Here is a 7,103-nt window from a genome sequence, read left to right as displayed (position 1 = left end):
TGATCAGTAACACTCATCACCTTCCTCAATCCATGAACGTGTGTCTGACAATCACCTCCGTTCTACATCAGATTGAATGAATATCTCTTAGATTCCCTAATCAGGATCTCCGTGGTATAAGCTAGATTGATGGCGGCATTCATGAGAATCCGGAAAGTCTAAACCTTGTCTGTGGTATTCCGAGTAGGATTCTGGGATTGGATGGCTGTGACGAACTTCAAACTTGCGAGTGCTGGGTGTAGTGACAGACGCAAAAGGATAGTAAATCCTATTCCGGTACGACTGAGAACCTGCAGATGATTAGCCGTGCGGTGACAGTGCACCTGGACCCTTTTCACTGGAAGGATGGACGGTAGCCATTGACAACGGTGATCCACCTACACACAGCTTGCCATAGGAGGACGTGCGTGCATGAATCAGAGGACAGAGGAAAGCAGAGATTCTGAAGACAAAGCATCTCCAAAACTCCAACACATTCTCCATTACTGCATACCAAGTATTTATTTTATGTTCCCTTGTTCATTTGCAAGTCAACTAATAATCATAATTGACCTCCTAACTGAGATTTACAAGATAACCATAGCTTGCTTCAAACCAACAATCTCTGTGGGATTCGACCCTTACTCACGTAAGGTATTACTTGGACGATCCAGTGCACTTGCTGGTTAGTGGTACTAGTTGTGAAAAGTGTGATTCACAATTAGTGCACCATTTAGACTTTCCAGATCTCAGGAATGGCCATCCATGGATTCTAACTTATACCACGAAGATTCTGATTAAGGAATCCAAGAGATACTCATTCAATCCAAGGTAGAACGGAAGTGGTTGTCAGGCACGTGTTCATGGGGAATGATGATGACTGTCACAATCATCACATTCATATTGAAGCGCGAATGGATATCTTAGAAGCAAAATAAGTTGAATTGAATAGAAAAACAGTAGTACTTTGTATTAATTCATGAAGAACAGCAGAGCTCCACACCTTAATCTATGGAGTGCAGAAACTCTACCGTTGAAAATACATAAGTGATGAAGGTCCAGGCATGGCCGAATGGCCAGCTCCAATGATCTAAGAACTAAATGTCCCAAGATGTCTAATACAATAGTAAAAAGTCCTATTTATACTAAACTAGCTACTAGGGTTTACAGAAGTAAGTAATTGATGCATAAATCCACTTCCGGGGCCCACTTGGTGTGTGCTTGGGCTGAGCTTGAAGTTTACATGTGGAGAGGTCATTCTTGGAGTTGAACGCCAGTTTGTAACGTGTTTCTGGCGTTCAACTCTGGCTTGTGATGTGTTTCTGGCGTTTAACTCCAAACTACAGCGTAGAACTGGCGTTCAACACCCTTTTGCATCATCTAAACTCGGCCAAAGTATGGACTATTATATAATGCTAGAAAGCCCTGGATGTCTACTTTCCAACGCAATTGGAAGCGCGCCATTTTGAGTTCTGTAGCTCTAGAAAATCCACTTTGAGTGAAGGAAGGTCAGAATCCAACAACATCAGCAGTCCTTCTTCAACCTCTGAATCTGATTTTTGCTCAAGTCCCTCAATTTCAGCCAGAAAATACCTGAAATCACAGAAAAACACACAAACTCATAGTAAAGTCCAGAAATGTGAATTTAACATAAAAACTAATAAAAACATCCCTAAAAGTAACTGGATTCTACTAAAAACATACTAAAAACAATGCCAAAAAGCGTATAAATTATCCGCTCATCACAACACCAAACTTAAATTGTTGCTTGTCCCCAAGCAACTGAAAATCAAATAGGATAAAAAGAAGAGAATATACTATAAATTCCAGACTATCAATGAAACATAGCTCCAATCAGATGAGCGGGACTTGTAGCTTTTTGCCTCTTGAATAGTTTTGGCATCTCACTTTATCCATTGAAGTTCAGAATGATTGGCATCTATAGGAACTCAGAGTTCAGATAGTGTTATTGATTCTCCTAGTTCAGTATGATGATTTTTGAACACAGCTACTTTATGAGTCTTGGCCGTGGCCCTAAGCACTTTGTTTTCCAGTATTACCACCGAATACATAAATGCCACAGACACATAATTGGGTGAACCTTTTCAGATTGTGACTCAGCTTTGCTAAAGTCCCCAATTAGAGGTGTCCAGGGTTCTTAAGCACACTCTTCTTTTGCTTTGGACCTTGACTTTAACCGCTCAGTCTCAAGTTTTCACTTGACACTTTCACGCCACAAGCACATGGTTAGGGACAACTTGGTTTAGCCACTTAGGCCAGGATTTTATTCCTTTAGGCCCTCCTATCCACTGATGCTCAAAGCCTTGGGATCCTTTTTATTTACCCTTGCCTTTTGGTTTTAAGGGTTACTGGCTTTTTGCTCTTGCCTCTTGGTTTTAAGAGCTTTGGCTTTTTCTGCTTGCTTTTTCTCTTTTTTTTTTGCTATTTTTTTTCTGCAAGCTTTTGTATTCACTGCTTTTTCTTGCTTCAAGAATGATTTTTATGATTTTTTAGATTATCAAATAACATGTCTCCTGTTCATCATTCTTTCAAGAGCCAACATATTTGACATTCTAAAACACCAACTTCAAAAGACATATGCACTGTTCAAGCATTCATTCAGAAAACAAAAAGTATTGTCTCCACATCAAAATAATTAAACTAAGTTCAAGGATAAATTCGAAACTCATGTACTTCTTGTTCTTTTGAATTAAAAACATTTTTCATTTAAGAGAGGTGATGGAATCATATTCACTACTTTAAGGCATAGACACTTAGACACTAATGATCATGTAATAAAGACACAAACATAGATAAACATTTAACATAAGAAAATGAAAAACAAAAAATTTAAGAACAAGGAATGAGTCCACCTTAGTGATGGTGGCGTTTCCTTCTTGAGGAACCAATGATGTCCTTGAGCTCTTCTATGTCTCTTCCTTGTCTTTTTTGCTCCTCCCTCATTGCTTTTTGATCTTCTCTAATTTCATGAAGGATGATGGAGTGCTCTTGATGTTCCACCCTTAGTTGCTCCCAATAATTGTGTGGAGGAAAATGTATCCCCTGAGGTATCTCAGGGATCTCTTAATTTCCAGTCAAATGTTCTACCACTGAGCTATAGACCCTTGAGATGAATCTCTCCATCTCTCATGACTTGGAGGTGGAAGATTTTGTCTTCTCTTTTCTCTTTCTAAAGGTTTCTCTGGCCTTAGGTGCCATCAATGGTTATGGAAAAACAAAAAAGCTATGCTTTTACCACACCAAACTTAGAATATTGCTCGCCCTCGAACAAAAGAAGAAAGAATAGTAGAAGAAGAGGAAGATATGGAGGTGAGTTGATGGTTTGAATTTGAGTGGGTGGGTGTAGGTGGGTTGTATGATGGTTTTAGGGGAGTAACGGATGTGAGTGGTGAAGGATTCTTGGGAAAGGGTGATATAGGATTATGAGGAGGTAAGGTGAGTGGAGGTATGTGGGGATCCTGTGGGGTCCACAGATCCTGAGGTGTCAAGGAATTACATCCCTGCACCAATTAGGCATGTAAAATGCCTTTGCATGCAATTCCGGTGTTTAAACGCCGAATTGGTGCTTGTTTTGGGCGTTCAGCGCCCAGATGCAGCATGTTTCTGGCGTTGAACGCCAATTCTATGCTTGTTTCTGGCGTTCAGCGCCAGCTTTCCTCAGTGTGCATTTCTGGCGTCTGAACACCAGGATGCTGCTTCTTTTGGGCGTTCAACGCCAGATCCATGCTCTGTTCTGGCGTTGAACGCCAGCCAGATGCTCCTTACTAGCGTTTAAACGCCAGTAAGCCCTTCCTCCAGGGTGTGATTTTTCTTCTGCTATTTTTTATTCTGTTTTTTATTTTTCTATTTATTTTGTGACTCCACATGATCATGAACCTAATAAAATATGAAATAATAATAAAAATAAATTAATATTAGATAAATAAAAATTGGGTTGCCTCCCAATAAGTGCTTCTTTAATGTCAATAGCTTGACAGTGGGCTCTCATGGAGCCTCACAGATGTTCAGAGCATTGTTGAGACTCCCCAACACCAAACTTAGAGTTTGGATATGGGAGTTCAACACCAAATTTAGAGTTTTGTTGTGGCCTCCCAACACCAAACTTAGAGTTTGACTGTGGGGGCTCTAGTTGACTCTGTTTTGAGAGAAGCTTACTGTGCCTCTTTTCCATGTTTACAGAAGGATGTCCTTGAGTTTTAAACTCAAGGGAGTCCTCATTCAATTGAAGGACTAGTTCTCCTCTGTTAACATCAATCACAGCTCTTGCTGTGGCTAGAAAGGGTCTTCCAAGGATGATGGATTCATCCTCATCCTTCCCAATATCTAGGATTATGAAATCAGCAGGGATGTAAAGGCCTTCAACCTTTACTAATATGTCCTCTACTTGTCCATAAGCCTGTTTTCTGGAATTGTCTGCCATCTCTAATGAGATTTTAGCAGCTTGTACCTCAAAGATTCCCAGTTTCTCCATTACAGAGAGTGGCATGAGGTTTATTCCTGACCCAAGGTCACATAGAGCCTTCTCAAAGGTCATGGTGCCTATGGTACAAGGTATTAGGAACTTTCCAGGATCCTGTTTCTTCTGAGGCAATCTCAATTAATCCAATGCATTTAGTTCATTGGTGAACAGGGGAGGTTCATCTCCCCAAGTCTCATTACCAAATAAATTGGCATTCAGCTTCATGATTGCACCAAGGAACTTGGCAACTTGCTCTTCAATAACATCCTCATTCTCTTCAGAAGAAGAATACTCATCATAGCTCATGAAGGACGTAAGGAGGTTTAATGGAATCTCTATGGTCTCTAGATGAGCCTCAGATTCCTTTGGTTCCTCAGAGGAAAACTCCTTATTGATCACTGGACGTCCAAGGAGGTCTTCCTCACTGGGATTCACGTCCTCAACCTCCCTTACAGGTTCGGCCATGGTAATTAATTCAATCGCCTTGCACTCTCCTTTTGGATTCTCTTCTGTATTACTTGGGAGAGTACTAGGAGGGGTTTCAGTGATTCTTTTACTCAGCTGGCCCACTTGTGCTTCCAAATTTCTAATGGAGGACCTTGTTTCATTCATGAAACTCACAGTGGCCTTAGATAGATCAGAGACTAAGTTTCCTAAATTAGAGGTATTTTGTTCAGAGTTCTCTGTCTGTTGCTGAGTGGATGATGGAAAAGGCTTGCTATTGCTAAACCTGTTTCTTCCACCATTATTAAAGCCTTGTTGAGGTTTTTGTTGATCCTTCCATGAGAGATTTGGGTGATTTCTCCATGAGGGATTATAGGTGTTTCCATATGGTTCACCCATGTAATTCACCTCTGCTATTGCAGGGTTCTTAGGATCATAAGCCTCTTCTTCAGCAGATGCCTCTTGAGTACTGTTGGATGCAGCTTGCATTCCATTCAGACTCTGAGAAATCATATTGACTTGCTGAGTCAATATTTTATTCTGAGCCAATATAGCATTCAAAGTATCAATTTCAAGAACTCCCTTCTTCTGAGGCGTCCCATTACTCACAGGGTTCCTCTCAGAAGTGTACATGAACTGATTATTAGCAACCATGTCAATGAGTTCTTGAGCTTCTGCAGGCGTTTTCTTTAGGTGAATGGATCCACCTGCAGAAGTATCCAATGACATCTTAGCTAATTCAGACAAACCATCATAGAATATATCCAGGATGGTCCATTCTGAAAGCATGTCAGAAGGACACTTTTTGGTCAGTTGCTTGTATCTCTTCCAAGCTTCATAGAGGGATTCACCTTCCTTCTGTCTGAAGGTTTAAACATCCACTCTAAGCTTACTCAGCTTTTGAGGAGGAAAGAACTTGGCTAAGAAAGCCGTGACCAGCTTATCCCAAGAGTTCAGGCTATCTTTGGGTTGAGAGTTCAACCACACTCTAGCTCTGTCTCTTACAGCAAATGGGAAAAGCATGAGCCTGTAGACTTCAGGATCTACTCCATTAGTCTTAACAGTATCACAGATCTGCAAGAATTCAGTTAAGAACTGAAAAGGATCTTCAGATGGAGGTCCATGAAACTTGCAGTTTTGTTGTATCAGAGAAACTAATTGAGGTTTCAGCTCAAAATTGTTTGCTCCAATGGTAGGGATGGAGATGCTTCTTCCATGTAAATTGGAGTTAGGTGCAGTAAAGTCACCAAGCATCCTCCTTGCATTATTATTATTTTTGGCTGCCATCTCCTCTTCCTATTCGAAAATTTCTGTAAGGTTATCTCTGGATTGTTGTATTTTAGCTTCTCTTAGTTTCCTCTTCAAAGTCCTTTCAGGTTCAGGGTCTACTTCAACAAGAATGTTCTTGTCCTTGCTCCTGCTCATATGAAAAAGAGGGAACAGAAAAATAATAATAATAGGGATCCTTTTTACCCAGGTATAGAGGTTCTCCTGTGTGAGTAGAAGAAGAAAAGAATGTAATGTAAAGAAGGGAAGAAGAGAAAATTCGAACACAGATGGAAGAGGGGGTTCGAATTTGGGTGAGATGAAGTGTTAGTAGATGAATAAATAAATAGAACGAGATGAGAGAGAAAGAGGATTTTTGAAAATAAAATTTTGAAAAGGGGTTAGTGATTTTCGAAAATTAGGAAAAAATTAAAATTAAAAATTGAAACAATTAATTAATTAAAAAGAATTTTTGAAAAAGAGGGAGGTATTTTCGAAAATTAGAGAGGGGTAGTTAGTTAGGTAGTTTTGAAAGAGATAAAAAACAAACAAAAAGTTCATTAGTTAGTTGAAACAAATTTGAAAATCAATTTTGAAAAGATAAGAAGATAAGAAGTTAGAAAAGATATTTTAAAATCAAATTTTTGAAAAAGATAAGATTTAAAAAAAAATATATGATAGGAAGATATGATTAGAATTAGTTTTGAAAAAGATTTGATTTTTAAAATCATAATTAATGACTTGACTCACAAGAAATCACAAGATATGATTCTAGAATTTAAAGTTTGAATCTTTCTTAACAAGTAAGTAACAAACTCCAAATTTTTGAATCAAAACATTAATTGATGATGTGATTTTCGAAAATATGATATAAAATTAAGAAAAAGATTTTGAAAATATTTTGGAAAATATTTTTGAAATTTTCAAAAATAAA

The 7,103-nt window shown here is 38.9% G+C and overlaps 1 non-coding gene across 1 annotated transcript; it reads left to right on the top strand.

Annotated features, from left to right (window-relative positions):
- Positions 1–5,686: 5,686 nt before the first annotated feature.
- On the top strand, positions 5,687–5,794 carry LOC148563826 (small nucleolar RNA R71). Its single transcript, XR_015884017.1, has one exon. It is a non-coding gene; the product is annotated as a small nucleolar RNA R71 (small nucleolar RNA).
- The last annotated feature ends 1,309 nt before the right edge of the window (positions 5,795–7,103 follow it).

Source organism: Arachis ipaensis, chromosome B5 (genome assembly GCF_059453495.1).
Source record: "Arachis ipaensis isolate K30076 ecotype BB chromosome B5, ASM5945349v1, whole genome shotgun sequence".
In the NCBI taxonomy this organism is placed as follows: domain Eukaryota; kingdom Viridiplantae; phylum Streptophyta; class Magnoliopsida; order Fabales; family Fabaceae; genus Arachis; species Arachis ipaensis.
The sequence above is the reverse complement of the archived record's forward strand: the minus strand, read 5'-3'. Positions and strand labels throughout refer to the sequence as shown.